Source organism: Schistocerca gregaria, chromosome 11 (genome assembly GCF_023897955.1).
Source record: "Schistocerca gregaria isolate iqSchGreg1 chromosome 11, iqSchGreg1.2, whole genome shotgun sequence".
In the NCBI taxonomy this organism is placed as follows: domain Eukaryota; kingdom Metazoa; phylum Arthropoda; class Insecta; order Orthoptera; family Acrididae; genus Schistocerca; species Schistocerca gregaria.
The window spans coordinates 91,414,244-91,434,039 of NC_064930.1; the positions used below are offsets into that span (position 1 = coordinate 91,414,244).

Genomic DNA, 19,796 nt, shown 5'->3' on the forward strand with positions numbered 1-19,796 from the left:
TGGAATCTTGCTTCGATTAATTTTGCGACTACAACTGCTGAGGTGTGTGTTGGTGCACTGACGTGATGAAAAAGGACATTTTTGCGTCCAATCGCTGTCGTTTTTCTTGCAGATCCGTTTTCAAACGGTCTAATAACGATGGATATCAGCCACGTATGATAGTTTTACCCTTTGGCAGATAGTCGATGAGGGTTATCCCTTGCAAATCGAAAAAAAGTCACCATAATGTTTCCGGCAGAAGGAATGGTCTTCGCCTCTTTTGATGCAGATTCTCCCTTGGTAATCCATTATTTAGATTATTCTTTGCTCTCAGGAGTATAGTAACGTAGCCGTGTTTCATCCACAGTTACAAAACGGCCCTTAAAGTCTTGCGGATTCTCCCTTAACAGCTGCAAACCATCCTTTGCAACACTTCACACGATTCCGTTTTTGGTGAAGCATGAGCAATCGCGGAACCCATCATGCAGATAGCTTTCTCACGTCAAAATGTTTATGCAAAATATTAGGTACCCGTTCATTCGAGATGCCCAAAGCACTAGCAATCTCACTCACCTTAACTCTTTGGTCATCCATCACCACATCACGGATTTTATCAATGATTTCTGCAGTCGTAACTTCCACAGGGTGTCCAGGACGTTCAGCTTCACTTGTGCCCCTATGGCCACTCCGAAAATTTTGAAACCACTTATAAACTGTTGTAATCGAAAGTGCAGAGTCACCGTAATGTTTATTAAGTTTCTCTTTAGTCTCCTGAGTCGTTTTGCCTTTCATAAAATAATGTTCAATCACCACACGAAATTCTTTTCCGTCCATTTTTTGACAATCACCCGACCTCCTTGGTTCACACGAATGCCAAACACAAAGAAATAGACGAGTATGGCTCAAACTAGGTGTGCGTTCTTTCCAAATGTGCTACTAACTAAACATGACCTCGATACGCGCTGGTGGCGGCATCTCTCGGACTTTGCACGGACTTTTCAAACGCCCCTCGTATCTAGATTGAGACTTTGCATTTCCCTTTTCTGATTTTCTAGCTTCGCTACCACGTTCAAGCTTCTGACGTTCGACATCCTGGCTCGTAGAATATTATCCTTTCGTTAGTTATTCAGTCTTTTCCCATTGTCACGTCCCCTTTCGCAATCCCTTCCTGGTGGTCTGAATGGGGGAATATTCCGGAATATTTTGCCAATGGAGAGATCGTCATTACACTTTTTCAATTATAGGCCACATGTACTGTGGATACACGCTATGTGTGTTTCATGAAGTGTTTTCCATTACCTTTTGCACTCTCATGCCGTTGATCATCGCTGATTGCCTTTAGGGGCAGTTTCCCGCCCCAAGATGTAGAGAGTGCCCTGAACCTCTGCCTCCTCCTCCACCTTTCTCACAAGGCCTTTCGCAATGTTTGGGTTACTTCCTGTGCCGAACGTCTTCAGGCGTGATAGCAGATTATTCAAAATTTAAGCGGCAGTGGGTATCGAACCCAGTACCAAACACGTTTTGATTGTTAATGGCTGAAGCGACCCCCAGAGCACAGGTGCTGAACAGTATTTCAGATAGCTGAACATAACAGTGATGGTTCAGTTGGACTAGAGAACCCAGTCCGTTCCACGTAAACATAGATCACATCGTAATGGAGACATCCCAATTCACATAGTGCCTTGTTGAGAATTTGGGTGCATGGCTTCGGGGGATAAGCGCCACTCTGGAACACTACCATCAGCCCTTACCAACTGAAACCGGAAGTCATCTGACCAGACCACGGTTTCCCAGTCGCCTAGGGTTCAACCGATAGGGTCACGAGCCGATGAGAGTCGCTGCAGGAGATGTCGTGCTGTTAGCAAACGCCCCACGTCCGTCGTCTGCTGCCACAGCCCATTGACTCAAAATGTAGTCGCACCGCAGCAAAGGATACGTTGGTCATCGTCCCACATTGATTTCTGCGGTTATTTTGAGCAGTGTTACTTGTCTGTTGGCACTGACAACTCTACGTCAAGACTACTGTTCTCCATCGTTAAGTGAAGGCTGTCAGCCACTATGATGCCAGTGGTGAAAGGTAATTTGTGAATTTTGGTATTCTTTACACTGTGGACTTTGGGATATTGAATTGCCTAAAGATTTCTGAAATGGAATTCCCCATGCGTCTGGTTCAAACTTCCATTCTGTATTCAAAGTGTGTTAACTCCCATTGTGCAACCATAATTACTTTGAAGACCTTTTCACGCACATCACCAGTGTGCAAACAACAGCTTCGCCGGTACACTGCCCTTTTATACGTTGTGTACGCATTTGTTCTGCCATCTGTACATGTGGATATTGCCAGCGCACGACTTTTGTCACCTCTACAGTAACCATCAGTCACAGAGTGGCATTTATTGGACATTCTCTAAAAGAAACGTAGGCTAGCTACAAACCACGGCGTTCACACACTTTATTCAAGATGAAAAAAACATTGTAGATATTCGGATCTAGGTTATAATATGATCGATATGCCTGCCTGCCATCATTGGTGATGATATGGCGTAGACGTATAGCTAAATTCGTGTATGACCTGCTGAAGAGTCGGACCTCTGATGCAGTCGATGACCTCGTGAATGGCTGTTTTCAGCTCAGCAATCGTTTTCAGGGCTGTTGGTGTGCACATTGCCTTTAATGGAGCCCCACGAAATGTAGCCGCATGTGTTCAGATCTGGAAAATATGGCTGCCAAGCGAGGCCCATGCCAATGGCCTCTGGTTACCCCAGAGCTAGAATGCTGTCGCCAAAGTCCTCCTCCAGGACATCAGACACTCTCCTGCCTGGATGGCATCGAGCTCCGTCTTACATCTACATCTACATCTACATGACTACTCTGCAATTCACATTTAAGTGCTTGGCAGAGGGTTCATCGAACCACAATCATACTATCTCTCTACTATTCCACTCCCGAACAGCGAGCGGGAAAAACGAACACCTAAACCTTTCTGTTCGAGCTCTGATTTCTCTTATTTTATTTTGATGATCATTCCTACCTATGTAGGTTGGGCTCAACAAAATATTTTCGCATTCGGAGAGAAAGTTGGTGACTGAAATTTCGTAAAAAGGTCTCGCCGCGACGAAAAACGTCTATGCTGTAATGACTTCCATCCCAACTCGTGTATCATATCTGCCACACTCTCTCCCCCGTAACGCGATAATACAAAACGAGCTGCCCTTTTTTGCACCCTTTCGATGTCCTCCGTCAATCCCACCTGGTAAGGATCCCACACCGCGCAGCAATATTCTAACAGAGGACGAACGAGTGTAGTGTAAGCTGTCTCTTTAGTGGACTTGTTGCATCTTATAAGTGTCCTGCCAATGAAACGCAACCTTTGGCTCGCCTTCCCGACAATATTATCTATGTGGTCCTTCCAACTGAAGTTGTTCGTAATTTTAACACCCAGGTACTTAGTTGAATTGACAGCCTTGAGAATTGTACTATTTATCGAGTAATCGAATTCCAACGGATTTCTTTTGGAACTCATGTGGGTCATCTCACACTTTTCGATATTTAGCGTCAACTGCCACCTGACACACCATACAGCAATCTTTTCTAAATCGCTTTGCAGCTGATACTGGTCTTCGGATGACCTTAGTAGACGGTAAATTACAGCATCATCTGCGAACAGTCTAAGAGAACTGCTCAGATTGTCACCCAGGTCATTTATAAAGATCAGGAACAGTAGAGGTCCCAGGACGCTTCCCTGGGGAACACCTGATATCACTTCAGTTTTACTCGATGATTTGCCGTCTATTACTACGAACTGCGACCTTCCTGACAGGAAATCACGAATCCAGTCGCACAACTGAGACGATACCCCATAGCTCCGCAGCTTGATTAGAAGTCGCTTGTGAGGAACGGTGTCAAAAGCTTTCCGGAAATCTAGAAATACGGAATCAACTTGAGATCCCCTGTCGATAGCGGCCATTACTTCGTGCGAATAAAGAGCCAGCTGCGTTGCACAAGAGCGATGTTTTCTGAAGCCATGCTGATTACGTGTCAATAGATCGTTCCCTTCGAGGTGATTCATAATGTTTGAATACAGTATATGCTCCAAAACCCTACTGCAAACCGACGTCAATGATATAGGTCTGTAGTTAAATGGATTACTCCTACTACCCTTCTTGAACACTGGTGCGACCTGCGCAATTTTCCAATATATATGAACCATATCTTGTCGAAATCATGGTGACTTTCAATAATTGGGATGGAATCATCTTCCAAAAGTTTCATGTATCGTTCGTTACTCAGCGTGTCAGCAAGATTGATCTCACCGATTTTTCCATGACTATACGTTGCACACCACACAGTCACCCGTTGAGGGTGGAAAGACTTCTCGACAGCGAAAAAGCGGATTCTCAGTCACTCAAAGGCTCCGATTTTGCTTATGGATGAACTCATCCAAATGTTGAAATGTGTGTGAAATCTTATGGGACTTAACAGACAAGGTCATCAGTCCCTAAGCTTACACACTACTTAATCTAAACTATCCTAAAGACAAACACACGCACCCATGCCAGAGGTAGGACTCGAACCTCCGCTGGGACCAGCCGCCAAGTCCATGACTGCAGTACCCTAGACCGCTCGGCTAATCCCGCGAGGCGAAACCATCCAGATGAAAGTGGCCCATTGGTTCCAATGGCTCTGAGCACTATGGGACTTAACATCTGAGGTCATCAGTCCCCTAGAACTTAGAACTATTTAAACCTAACTAACCTAAGGACATCACACACAACCATGCACGAGGCAGAATTCGAACCTGCGACCGTAGCGGTCACGCGGTTCCAGACTCTATCGCCTGGAACCGCTCGGCCACCCAAGCCGGTGAAAGTGGTCCATCATTACCCGCGGCCAACCAAGCAGTTTGAACGTCTTAACGCTAACCGTTCAGAAGTTATGACGATTTTATTTCATATGGTTCTGTGCTTGTCACCCTGCGTACACCATAAGTGAAGAACGTTGTTGATTGCGTGCTCCACGGAATAGATGGCATAGACACTAGTAGAATCGCTATTGATGTTCTAACGACCCTCCCTCGGTGACTAGAAAAATTATTAAGAGCAAAAAGAACAGACGGACAGGCAAACTCGAAACTTTCCGCTGCAAAATTGATTGTATATACTGTTCTGTACTCCTACCAGGTCCTCTTTCCTTCCTAGTATTAAATGATTTAAATAAATCTGTCCTGTGGTGTTGCTTTTGAATAAGAAAATTGAATTGAACTTTTTCTTCGAAAATAAAGTATTTAGTGCTGTGGATCTCAATTACTGTCTCCTTGGCTGGAAAAGGGTAAACTATTGGTTTTACAGTAACGTGTGGCGTCTCCAGAGTGCAATCGAGTGCATCCGAGGCTAAAGTTCTTCTTAGCAGCCAGCGTAAGAAACAAACAGCTCGTCAAGATCTGCGTCGTAATGTAGCTCTGAAAAATTCTTGACGCTGTTATGGAAGAGGAAGTCAGACGGATACGATTCTGAACAACTGTGACAATCTGTGTTGGTAGGGAAAGTACCACAATTTTTCGATTTCCACTAAAGATAACCTGTTCATTCCAAAAGACCGTGTTACTAGACAGGTATCGCTCAGTACTGCGTAGCGTTCAAAATTCTGAATCTTCTGTTTACTTGCACTCTGTATCGTAATTACTAGGAGAGGAAAGATGAGCAAAATATTGACTTCAGAAAGAAGAAAAATTTTACTTTTTGAGATAACAATTAATATTTAATAAAAACGTACATCTCAGTGCTCCACTACTGCAATACAAATTCAATGAATTTTATCCATAGAGGATGCTGTCGACATCCGTGACTGTTCCTTTATGGGGTGTAGGAAAATTTCCGCACCAGTCAGAATAAAAGGTTATTTATTTGTCACACTAACGGTTTCGGGCTTGCGCCCAACTTCAAGTGTTTATACATCCATGTAGATGTTTATACTGTTGGAGATCAATAAAGGTGAAGGGCCATTATTACGGTTATGCTGTAGTGATAGCTTTGCCACTTAGTTGCACACTTATTGTCATTTTCACGTCAATATTTCAGTTTCACAAAGCATAGCTTCACAATTACACTATTGTGATGTGCACCCGTGAAATACACTATGTTTACATGGGCGCAAGCCCGAAACCGGTCTTGTGACGAATAAATAATGGCTCAAATGGCTCTGAGCACTATGGGACTTAACATCTGTGGTGATCAGTCTCCTAGAACTTAGAACTACTTAAACCTAACTAAACTAAGGGCATCACACATATCCGTGCCCGAGGCAGGATTCGAACCTGCGCCCGAAGCAGTCGCGCGGTTCCGGACTGAAGCGCCAAGATCCGCACGGCCACAGCGGCCGGCCAAAAAAATAACCTTTTATTGTGACCGCTAGTGGATGTTTTTCTACACTCAATACAAATCCAGTTTCTTACAAGAGCGGATATTGAGACAACTTAATATTGTCTGATATCTCGCAGCAATAGCGGCTGTCTTTTCTTTTTTTTAAGAATGGAAGTACACCTCATTTGAAAATCCGCCCTTCCGAAGTCAAACCTACTATCAGGAAAAGAAATCATTAGTAAAGTCACGAAATCTACAAGTATGCTACAAATCACGGAACGCTAACAAACCAACGATGTTGTTTACAATGCTCTCGCAGGCGAAAGCGATAATTCAGGTTATTTATAAATGAGAATTTCTCCATTAATTGTGTTTCATAAGGTTTCTCGTTTGAGTCTTGTTCTACCAAGTAGGCTCCTTAGAGGTATTTTACTGCAAATATCTTGGGAGCCGGTGCAGCATTAAGCGTTTAGATTAATGTCAAATGGAGATGGGCAAGCTGAAACATGTAACTGTTTCGAAACAAATGAAACAGCACAATGAAATGTTCCGATACGCTGTTTCGAAACAGTGAAATAGTTTGTGTTTTGTAATCAAATAAACCTACACATTTTATCATCTTGAATGTCTACTGTGTAAGTATATCCATATAAACACACATTAGGTGCGAGAGTGCTAATCATATCGCAGAAGGTATGAAACTATCACTTAGGCGTCTTGGCAGTTTCGTATTTCCTGCAGCAAATGCGCTGCTTTCGTGCCGTGTGACTTCAATTGGCTGAGGACAGCCACAGCTGCATACAGAAGAACCACCACGAACGGAACTGGAGGTGGGAGCAAACAACAGAAACAACGGATATGCTACTGGGATTCCCACATTCCGTTAGTATGGCTCATATACCCATCCTGCTAATTTCCATGCACGCAAAGGGAATCATTGTGGATAATAGACACAGTCACTATAGACTCAGAAAGAACGCCAAATAATTCGAATAAATAACAAAATACAACAGAAAAATATTTTTCTCTTGCAAGGTGTTTCGAACCGTTACTATAAATTCAACATGCTTCCCAGCCCTTCCCGTTCACCATTACAGTATCAGTGATATGTCAAACAGATTGCTTGCAGTTATACCTAAACCAAATTTATGTATATGTCTAATAACTGCCACTCTACGCCTTTTTTTATTCAAAATGTTGTAGGCTTAGTTGCGTTTCTTAATATGATTACTGCACATGAACAGAGAATCGTATATTATAAAAAAAGTGTAATTTAACTGAACGATTTTCACATCCTTTTTTTTCAATGTGAATAATACGCGTTTTTTTTGTCGTTTGGTTAGTGTTTATAAAGCAGATGTTACGCCATTTCGGAATAGGACAGTCAGCTAGAAACGAAGCTTTATTTTCGTATATCTTAAGCTTCGTGCTATTGCTTGTCAAAAAGATTTCGACACTCTTGAAAGTGTTTCACGAAGTGGTATATTGTGTTTCAGTATCTGTGACGAGACCGAATCTCGTCCGACACAGAGCGGAATGAAACATCACTGTTTCGATACAATTAGTGTGTTCCAAGCGCAGGTGGACTGAAACAGCGTTATTTTGAAACAACGATACTGTGTCTGGCGCGAGATCTAATCTGGTCCGGTTCTCCGAGACAGGGGCGGAATGAAACACCACTGTTTCGAAACAGTGAACCACAGCCGTTCCGAAACACTGAAGCAGTTCCACATATCGATACACTGTATCGAAAAATACACTCCTGGAAATTGAAATAAGAACACCGTGAATTCATTGTCCCAGGAAGGGGAAACTTTATTGACACATTCCTGGGGTCAGATACATCACATGATCACACTGACAGAACCACAGGCACATGGACACAGGCAACAGAGCATGCACAATGTCGGCACTAGTACAGTGTATATCCACGTTTCGCAGCAATGCAGGCTGCTATTCTCCCATGGAGACGATCGTAGATATGCTGGATGTAGTCCTGTGGAACGGCTTGCCATGCCATTTCCAACTGGCGCCTCAGTTGGACCAGCGTTCGTGCTGGACGTGCAGACCGCGTGAGACGACGCTTCATCCAGTCCCAAACATGCTCAATGGGGGACAGGTCCGGAGATCTTGCTGGCCAGGGTAGTTGACTTACACCTTCTAGAGCACGTTGGGTGGCACGGGGTACATGCGGACGTGCATTGTCCTGTTGGAACAGCAAGTTCCCTTGCCGGTCTAGGAATGGTAGAACGATGGGTTCAATGACGGTTTGGATGTACCGTGCACTATTCAGTGTCCCCTCGACGATCACCAGAGGTGTACGGCCAGTGTAGGAGATCGCTCCCCACACCATGATGCCGGGTGTTTGCCCTGTGTGCCTCGGTCGTACGCAGTCCTGACTGTGGCGCTCACCTGCACGGCGCCAAACACGCATACGACCATCATTGGCACCAAGGCAGAAGCGACTCTCATCGATGAAGACGACACGTCTCCATTCGTCCCTCCATTCACGCCTGTCGCGACACCACTGGAGGCGGGCTGAACGATGTTGGGGCGTGAGCGGAAGACGGCCTAACGGTGTGCGGCACCGTAGCCCAGCTTCATGGAGACGGTTGCGAATGGTCCTCGCCGATATCCCAGGAGCAACAGTGTCCCTAATTTGCTGGGTAGTGGCGGTGCGGTCTCCTACGGCACTGCGTAGGAATCCTACGGTCTTGGCGTGCATCCGTGCGTCGCTGCGGTCCGGTCCCAGGTCGACGGGCACGTGCACCTTCCGCCGACCACTGGCGACAACATCGATGTACTGTGGAGAGCTCACGCCCCACGTGTTGAGCAATTCGGCGGTACGTCCACCCGGCCTCCCGCATGCCCACTATACGCCCTCGCTCAAAGTCCGTCAACTGCACATACGGTTCACGTCCACGCTGTCGGGGCATGCTACCAGTGTTAAAGACTGCGATGGAGCTCCGTATGCCACGGCAAACTGGCTGACACAGACGGCGGCGGTGCACAAATGCTGCGCAGCTAGCGCCATTCAACGGCCAACACCGCGTTTCATGGTGTGTCCGCTGTGCGGTGCGTGTGGTCATTGCTTGTACAGCCCTCTCGCAGCGTCCGGAGCAAGTATGGTGGGTCGGACACACCGGTGTCAATGTGTTCTTTTTTCCATTTCCAGGAGTGTAGAAACGCTGGCCAAGTCTAATGTCAAAGTTTCCTTTACACGTTATGAAGTGGTAGTGTAATGTCACGTGCGTGACTTGTCCTGTGATTAATGATCTGCCTGGAGTACGTATCTCATAGGATATGACTGAAGGTCACTAGGATGGGAAGAAAAGCTCGTGGTGGGCACGGAGTCGAATCGGCAGAGACCGCGGGTTTACAACGCGCAGGAGAGCACTCGCTGTAATCACCAGTGTGGCCCTGACGTCTGTGGCGTGAGGTGTTGCGAAATCGTCAGTCTAAGAGCGCGGGGGGGGGGGGGGGGGGGGAAGAGGGACGGCTATGGCAGCGGCAGGGGGGGAGGGGGGGGGGGGGCGGCGGCCCGCAGCCCGGCCCAGCCGTGGCCAGGGCTTGAGGGCGAGAGGCGGCATAGCGGCCGACCGCCACTGCGCTGGCTGCTGCACCGCGGGACGCGTCTGGTGAGTGCCCGCCTGTTACCGCCGTGCGCTGTGCCTGGCTCTCACTTGACTCAGTAATCACCTGTTCTGTGTGTTACACACCCTTAAAAGCAGTGTCTGTTGGAGCTGAGGGAACCTAAAGAAAGAACCGAGATTATTTCTCTTTTTCTTAACTTCTCTCCACGACCTGTAGCGCAACAGCTCTTGTGATGCATTCCCGTATGCTTTCACTTCTGCTCATTCACTTCTTACTGCACAGTTCAAATAATAGCGCTAGAAGCAATATTTATGTGCCACGTGTTTTTCGAACAGGTTTCGAAACGAATGTTATGTTTCATGTAGGCATGTCAGGTCTGCAGGACAGAAGGAACAGCAGAGACAAGATGGAACCATTACATAGAGTGGCAGTATATAGCAGACGTTTTCATCCATTTTTTCCTATATTTGCTAAGAATATGCAGGAAATTTGGAAGTAGGATTAGGGTACACAGAGCAACTCAAAAGACTGTGCATAAAATGAAGGAGCTGACAGACAAGTCGAAATACAACAACATAAAAATGTGAACTTGTGTCGGCAGTAAATCTGAAGCAGAGAAAGCTTTCGAGTGCTACGGGCACCAAGACAATGAATGCACACGCTTCTTAGGTTTATCAAATGTCTTCCTTACTCAACAGTTTTGTGCAGGCCTGAAGGTGTTCACATTGGGGTTTAGACAAAGCACAGCATATTAAGAGGTTAGTTCGTTACCATCTATCCTTGGGAGAGTGAACCAGAATTTTCTACAGAGATGTTATTCCTATACTGAATACGGAGTTAGACATTAGAAACACCTTCCGTAGTGTTTAACGCTACTGAATAAACATTGCATTACCTTTGCTGAACATAAGACGCGTGTGCATCCACTGCCGTTGTTGTTCCTGACCTTCCAACGCTCCTCCTCGTTCAGTGTTGCTTTCTACCTTGTCAGATACTACCCTAAAGCCGTTGCGTTTCGGCTCCTGTGTGAGCGCCTTGAGGTTTTCCAAAGTCTTTTGAATCTTCCCTAAAATGGAATCCATCACCAACACAACGATGGGCACAGCATTGGACTTGTGTCCCCTTCCGATCGTCACTCGGAAAATAAATGAACTTCGCAAGTCGACAGCACACTGTCCTGCCGTAAAATTATCAATTCTGCATGAGTCTGAAGAAAGCTAGACATGCAGTGGATATACAGACTGGTAGCAGTGACAGCCCACAGCCATTTTCTCGTGGCTCAAAATGGCTCTAAAGACTATGGGACTCAACTTCTGAGGTCATCAGTCCCCTAGAACGTAGAACTGCTTAAACCTAACTAACCTAAGGACATCACAGACATCCATAGCCGAGGCAGGATTCGAACCTGCGACCGTAGCGGTCTCGGAGCTCCAGACTGTAGCGCCTAGAACCACACGGATTTTGTCGTGAAATCAGGGAACTATTTCACCATTCACAGACATTATTTTCGCAACTGAACGTCGCTCTATATTCTGAAGACTTGTCGTAGCGTAGTACCTCCAATCCGCGATAATTTTTCTCCTGGTACCTTTCAAGTCAAAAACTACAGAAACTAGAATACACGTATAGTAGCGTAGGTTTCCGCGGCCACAGTCAGTCGACACAAAGGTTTTGTGGTTCTGGTACTGCGTCATAATGTATCAAACGTCATCATGTATCAGCGGCCTTCTTCTGGGTTTACCGGTCAGTAGATCCAGACGAAGACCGCTGTAACGGTGGCCGAAACGTTGGTTATTCTCCATCATCAGTAGTTTGACACATTATGACGCCGTACCATACCCAGAAAACTTTCACGTCGATAGGATACACTTGTCTTGTTCTCTGTTTACACTAAAGATTTGGCTGACTGGGTGGGCAGCAATCTGCGTTTGATGCTGATGACGCCGTGGCAGAGGGTAGAAATGTCGAAGTTAAGTAAGTCCAGGAAGCTACAAGAGGACTTAGACAAATTTCCAGTTGGTGCTATGAATGGCAGCAAGCCCTAAACGTGGAATAACGTCATTTAATGTTGGTGAGTAGTTAGATCAAACCTGTAATGTTCGCATACAGTATTGCTAGCGCCCTGCTCGATACAGTCAAGGCATTTAAATGTCTGGGCGACGTTCTTTTAGTGAAACACTATTGACAAACTGTAGAGAACCGTCGTTTTTCCCTCGCTCTGTTTGCGAGTGGAGCAAGAAAGGAAATGACAAGTAGTGATACACGGTACCCTCCTCCACGCATCGTACGGTGGCCTGCGGAGTGTTTATGTAGATGTAGATGTAGATAGTATTCAGATGTAGGAAAATGTAACACACCTTGTAGGAACATATTAGTCTCCACCACTCGTGGAAATTCTGGGCAGTAGGTACCTATCAGTCTCAATGGGTCTAGATATAATGCACGTTTACAGCAACATCTGATGACTCTCAAACCAGGTGTACTTGTTCAGCCGTCGTGCTCTGTAGGTTCCATCAGGAAGGAGAACTTTCAGGGACGTGAGATGATGCATGGTACACAGTAACAAAGTACAGGGAAATCACAGACAGTTGGGCTGTGTACTGCACTAACAACAGACCGTCTCTGTACTGGTTAAAGGTGTCAAGCTTACGCCATGTAAATTTGATCAAGTAAATCACAAAGAACGGTGCTGCTTTGAAGAGAGTTGCAGCCTCCTAGGTTACACCAGACAGATGTTGTTTATCTGCTGCCGGCCGCTGTGGCCGAGCAGTTCTAGGCGCTTCAGTCCAGAAACGCGCTGCTACTACAGTCTCAGGTTCGAATCCTGCCTTGGGCAAGTATGTGTCTGATGTGCTTAGGTTACTTAGGTTTAAGTAGTTCTAAGTGTAGGAGACTGATGACTTCAGATGTGCTCAGAGCCATTTGAACGATTTGTTCATCTGCTGCTGATAGTTCAATGTTCGCTTCACTACAGTGTTTTTTTTTCAGAAATATATATATAAGTAAGTACTTACACATATATACAAAAACTCTGTCCTATTTACAGCATCTTAATACTTGACAGTCCGCTTCGCAACGAACACTGCTACTACTCATGTGGGTGATGGAGCATTTGAATTCGTTGTTGTAGGTATACTGATACCTTGTAAAGAGAGTGGCTAATGATGAAAGTATTTTATTTTAGAAATGCTAGGGATTCATAATTTTCTGTTTCATATTAGATGGAAGTTTGTTGAGTATCTTCTCATCGAGGTCCGTAACTCCATTCTGAATCCCGGACAAGAAGGAAAAGTCCATCTTTATGCTGTTATGATGTCTTACATTGCCATTGTACAAATCACAGCAGAGCTGAAACGGATTTTTATTGTCAGTGACATAAACCAATAAGGAATGAAAATATTGGGAAGTGAGTGTAGCAAGTCAATCCACTTGTAACAGTAATCTTACTGTCCACACCTGCTGAACAACCACTTTACTTTCTTTAAGTGCGCTGGCACACAAGGGACAGCGAAATTATGCTAACTATGTCCACAAAAAAATGGCTCAAATGGCTCTGAGCACTATGGGACTCAACTGCTGTGGTCATTAGCCCCCTAGAACTTAGAACTAGTTAAACCTAACTAACCTAAGGACATCACACACATCCATGCCCGAGGCAGGATTCGAACCTGCGACCGTAGCAGTCGCACGGTTCCGGACTGCGCGCCTAGAACCGCGAGACCACCGCGGCCGGCTAACTATGTCCACAGTCTTGGCTTCACGGCAATACATTGACAGATGCTTCTAAGCGCAAATCGTGCTGAACCGAGCATCTTAATTAGTTTACCTATATTTTGACTCCATATTAACTATCTATCCATTTGGAACCCAAAGATTTTTAAACACCATGTACCATTTAGTTTGTGGTCATTAAAGTCTATTCCCGTTAGCATCAGGTCATTGTTTCAAATCGCTCAATGTGAACGACTGTGATATTTAGAATGAAATGATCACCGGCAAAATGCATGTTACCATATTCAGCTCTCATTCAACCTTGTCCTGGGTGAATTAAGATGCTTGATTTGCGTGCTTCCACCACCAGCAAAGATTACATATTTTGGGCTGCACTTTAGAGTCACTGGAAAATCACTTACATAGGTTAACAACAAGAGTCTGCCCAGTGTCCACCTTTGTAAGACCTCAAATCTTATGTCCCCTCCAACCTACACCCACTCTGAGGTAATTATCATTCCTGTGGAACCCCATCTTTCAAGTTACGAAGGTCAGAATCCTTCTAATGAAGAGCGATGTCATTAACGCCACAACTCATTAGTTTTCCAAGTAGAATTCTGTGATTCACACAATTCAGAGTTTTTGGAATGTTACCAAACATATCTGTAAGATAATATTTCTTAATTAGCCCTGCAAACACTTAATTTGTGAGGTCTTCCACTTATTTCTCTGTGGAGCAGACTTAACGAAAGCCAATTGTGAGACAGTTAACAAGTTCTGCTCAGCTAAACATGTCAGTATTCTATTACAGCCTCTTTCGCACAGACTTTTTAAAAGAATGGAAGGAGTGAAAAACGTGTGTAACTAGAGGTTTTCAATTATCTCCAGTTCATATAGAAACTGCCCCTACAGCACATTTTAGTGTCAGAAAAAATGCTTCAAGTCACTGATTGATTACACAAAAATATTTGCGGTAATCCTGTCAACTTAGCATAAAATTTAAACATTTTTCTACTAACTCCATAATAACCACACAGTTGATGATTTTTAGTGATGTGATAAACTTTTTGAACTTATTATTGGCTGCTTGTTTGAAACTAATGTCTGTTGGTGGAGCATGCAGTATCCACACAATTACGTCTAATTCATCTGGACTGGGTTTCCTGCCACAGTGAGGATCTCCTCAGTACCACCATACGGCAGAGGATGACAGAGCAGGAGGTTGGTGTCACATGATTGTCAGGTCCGTTTGTTTAAGTTGGTATGTACTACAAAGAGGTCACAATATGATTAGTAATTGGTAAAAAGTTTTACATACCTTCTTTATAAAAAATTGTGCTTCGTTTTCTCCACACAGCCCTCAACCATACCATTAATAGGATTAGGCGTTCCACTCCTTCAGATATGGTGTTTGCTCATGGTAACAGCAGTTGTAACTGTATGGCATGGTATACAGCCATGGCAAAAAGTGGTCAATTAGCTACGAGAGATAAGAATGAATTGAAAATTGTTCCTCTGAAAGTTGATAAAGTGAAGGATGAAGTAACAAGTCTTAATGAATCCTAGTATCACCTATGGTCGAAATTTGACCAGTGGAGTTTATTAAGTAATGGGCAACACAAAATTTATTGTAAAGTATTTATAGTAAATATACTTTCATAAGTCAGTAAATGTGCTTGAAGAGTACGTTCACAAATACAGAACTCCAAAACATCAAAAAATCAGCCTGTACTTCTAGCTGCTTCTGTTAATGAAATCCATACAGTTCTGATTGTTTGTCTTTGTGGATTATTAATGTCAATATCAAATACAGGAATAATTGGGAATCGTGTTCTTTAAAACTTAAAAGGTGAAATACTAATTACTTAAACATACACACATGTGGATCAAAATTCGCTTTTTCGTGTGATTAAAACTGGGAAGTCAAATGCATTATAATACATGTCAACGTTTGAATTGCACTTTGATCCATTAAATAATGATTATTTTCTATTTATATTTCTAGTAAGAAGAACAACATACTTAAATTTAATTGTAATTTGTGTGGCAGAAAACCACCTACAGAGAGGGGATTCAGAAATTCTACTGGTTAGGAATTATTATTTCAGAAGCAGAAGTAGTTTTGCAATGTGTAGCCCTTGAGTAATTCACAGGTGATCTCTTGTTATTTATGTACTTGTTCGTGTTTTCAAGGACAAAATGAATTATCTTAGGATCAAATAATTTGAGAAAACTTTCAATTTCAGTTTTAGCTTCTCTACCATTGCGTTTTGGGCCAGATAGGACTTTGATTATATTCCTACGTTTTGGTTTCCCTGGTAGTGCTAACGGGTTATTTATCCACAAAGTTTCTTGGTCCTAACCAATACAAAAATGGCAATCATCATGTGGCATTCCTTTCACTTCATTCCTGTCAACGCATGACTGCTCAGATTCGCCGGAATGATCTACAGTTTCAATTATTTCTGCTTCCTCTTCGCTGTCAGAGAAATCTGCGTAATCTTCTTCGCCAGATGACTGCATAAGAAGACGCCCAATTTTCTCCTGGTTTTAGTCCTTTCCTTTGTGCGGACGTGGGAGACGATACAATAATTCGAATACCAAAGCAATGTTAATAACTAAATCATCATTCACCCACAGAGTTGTAAAACAGAGCTTCTAATCATCAAAACATTCGACAGTGGTACAGCTACATGTACTTACATCAGCTGGCGCGTGCGGTACGCAGTGCAGTCTCGGTGCTGTCGCCCGCTTCGCGGGTGAGTCACAGCTGTTGCGACGGGCATAATGACGGCGCAGTGAGGTAGTTTGGCGCCTGACTGAACAACCGGAGCGTATCTAGCGCCACTGTTGTGTGCTCGGCCCGCTCACGTAATTATTGAACGAAAACAAAATTGGCGGCACTGTATGCCGCCACGCGCCCGCGGCAGGGTTAACAGATGAACTGGATACTAAAAGGGCTACAATAGAAGACATTGTAGTTGTTAAGTTTAATGCAAAACAGGACATAATACAAGAAAATGTGGATAGTAGGATAATGAAGCAATATGGGGGACTTCACAGCTCGAATAACAGAGCAGGCAACAAAGTAAACCGATGTTGCCACCAAGGTTAACAGTCTCACAGAAAACTTATTCGATGGAGTGCATCAAGCAGCATATGCAGAGTATAAGTAACATTTTCGTAGTGTTAGATATCATCAGTTTGCAGAATAGGTCATCCACTTTTGTAGCGTAATACTAAACAATTGCCAAGAAGAGCTACAAACAGTTTGGAGTGCAATTATAGACACTAAAAAAAGTTGCAAAACAAACAAATTGGAAATGATGTAGGTTTCCCTGTCGATCTGGTAGAAGATTGGAATTGGGCAGCGACCTACATTTGGCGAAACAGTTCCCCCAAGTTTAAGGCATAGGGAGAAGTTCACCCAATCTATTTCTGAAGAGTATTTCATGTATAATTACCTAGTAAGTGAAGCGATCAAAAGAAGATAGATTTCGTGTTAGCATATTTACCCAAAGACGCAACAGAATGGGGTAGTGCTCATATTGAAGATTTTAAAACACAGTAGGGTTTTCAGAAGAGGTTTAAGAGGAAATTCTGGTTCTACAGTACCCAAGAGAAGCTAACATTACAGCTTTTGGCATTTCACTAAGACAAAGTAAGAGTATGTAGACGATGTATTAGATGAAACACACTTAGTTAAACTGTTGATATGTAGGCTATGTATGTCAGAAAAGAAATATTGATCTACTATTCCTTATCGAATAGGTAGACACATTAAATACAGAGAAGAACAAAACACAGCGAGAGCAGGAGAGAAACAGTAATAAAAACATTGGGTAGCCATTTGAAAGTTCAAGTACATTCAATTTAAAAAAAGGTAAATTATTTCTATAGGTTACACAGTAACTACATGATAAAAATAAAATCAAATGAAAATAACCAAGTTAAGACTCAAGTGTTCATACCCCAAAGTAACCCAACGACACAGTCTAGTGCACCAATGTTGAGGTTCTAAATACTGACAAAGTTACGATTTAAAGTAGCTATCCGATAGTTATCACGGAAAATGATGAGAATCCTGTGTCCAGGGCCAATATCCAGGATGTGACTGAACACTATGGGGCTAATATGTAGAAAAATATATACCTTTAGCAGACTATTTACTAACAAAGGCTAATCATCATCATCATACTAAAAAGGGCAATTACAGGAGGAAATCCATAATGACGAGGAAATGTTTGAACCTAAAATATCTGAAGTTTTTTGTGGGAATAATGAAGAGATATATGTAGATTCTGGTAGTGAAATTTCTCTAATATCCGGAGAGTTGTTTACAACATGCAAAACGAAGGAAATATTACCGATATTATCTGTAACTTGTGTGTACATAGTCGCAGTAGTCGGAAATAAAGGTAAGTTAATTAAGGAGAAACAAGTATCCCAATACAGATTGCACCTCTTTCTTTCACCAAAACTTTATTAGTAATACCTAACATAAATAGGAAACTATTGTTAGCTTTAAGTTGGTTACTTGCTGAAGCAACATGTAATACTTGACTTTTCCTATATAACTTTAACATGTAGTGTAGATGACTATAGGATCCAAGTAGCTTTTAAGCCAAGTTCTGCTGTAAATACAGAAATCCTTCATTCAAACAGGTTATGCACACTAACTAGCGCTGATGCATTACTGGATCAGAGTACTGAATGTGTTCACGATGAGCACAGAAAAGACATTCGAATAAAAGCATTCCAGTCAAATTTATTGACAGATACACAGAAACAAGAGCTATATGTCATTTTAAGTGCATATAGCGATGTCTTGGACAAAAGCGATGTCTCCTTGGACAAACCTTGCGAAATAAGCAGTTATGTTTGCAATTTTAAGCTGAAAAAGACAGAACCTTTCCTCTGTAAACTGTATCCAGTAGAAACTAGTCTCAAGAATGCTGCTAAGGAGGAAATTAATAAAATGATAGACCAACATATAATTGAGCAAAGTGTTACTGCATCCGTCCATAAAGCATAGATTTTGCGATTGGTGGGGAGCCATACTGTGGGTGCCACCACAATGTAGGAGTGTCTTTTGAGAGGTCGTGTCGTTCCTGAAGAGGGGCAACAGCCTTTTCAGTAGTTGCAGGGGCAATAGCCTGGATGATTGACGGGTCTGGCCTTGTAACATGAAACAAAACAGCCTTGCTGTGCTGGTACAGCGAACGACTGAAAGCAAGGGGAAACTACAGCCATAATTTTTTCCAAAGGTGTGCAGCTTTACTGTATGGCAAAATGATGGTGGTGTGCTCTTGGGTAACATAATCCCCCATTCGGATCTCTGGGAGGGGCTACTCAGGAGTACGTTGTTATCAAGAGAAACAAAACGCATTCTGTGGGTAAGACCGTGGAATGCCAGATACCTTAATTGGGCAGGTAGGTTAGAAAATTCTCAACGCCTACGTTTTTGAGATTCCCGGTTGTCGCGCAATTTGTCTGCTACTGTTGTGCGGATTAGGCGCGACAGCAGCTAAAATACCTACTTGGGCATCATCATTTGTTGCAGGACGTGGCTGACGTTTCACATGTGGCTGAACACTTCCTGTCTCCTTAAATAACGTAACTATCCGGCGAACGGTCCGGACACTTGGATGATGTCGTCCAGGATACCGAGCAGCACACATAGCACACGCCTGTTGGGCATTTCGATCACAATTGCCATACATCAACACGGTATCGACCTTTTCCGCAATTTGTAAACGGTCCGTTTTAACACTGGTAATGTATCACGAAGCAAATACCGTAAGCACTGACGGAATGTTACCTGATACCACGTGCTTGTGACTACTACAGCGCCATCTATCACACAGCGAAAAAAGTGGTCCAACTAAAGCAATCACATTGCTTATCGTACTACACGAATATGTAATAAAAATGGGGGTTCCTATTTAAAAGAACGTAATTGATATCTGTTTGACCTATGGAGGCGCCACCTAGCGGGCCAACCATAGCGCCATCTAGTTTCCCCCTTCAAGCTAGACGAGTTTCTTTGTAGTTTTTTCGTTTGATGTTTATTTCGTGAGATATTTGGCCCAGTCACTATCAATGGACCACCCTGTATATCAAATGTAGAGGGACTGTTGGAGCAAAGAGTAC

The 19,796-nt window shown here is 43.5% G+C and overlaps 1 protein-coding gene across 1 annotated transcript in view; it reads left to right on the forward strand.

Annotated features, from left to right (window-relative positions):
- Nucleotides 1–9,899: 9,899 nt before the first annotated feature.
- The window catches only part of LOC126294953 (ankyrin repeat domain-containing protein 65-like), a 110,428-nt gene continuing 100,531 nt past the window's right edge, over nucleotides 9,900–19,796 (forward strand). Inside the window, exon 1 of the mRNA XM_049987173.1 lies at nucleotides 9,900–9,976. The gene's annotated coding sequence lies outside the window, so the exon portion shown is untranslated. The remainder of the gene's footprint in view (nucleotides 9,977–19,796) is intronic.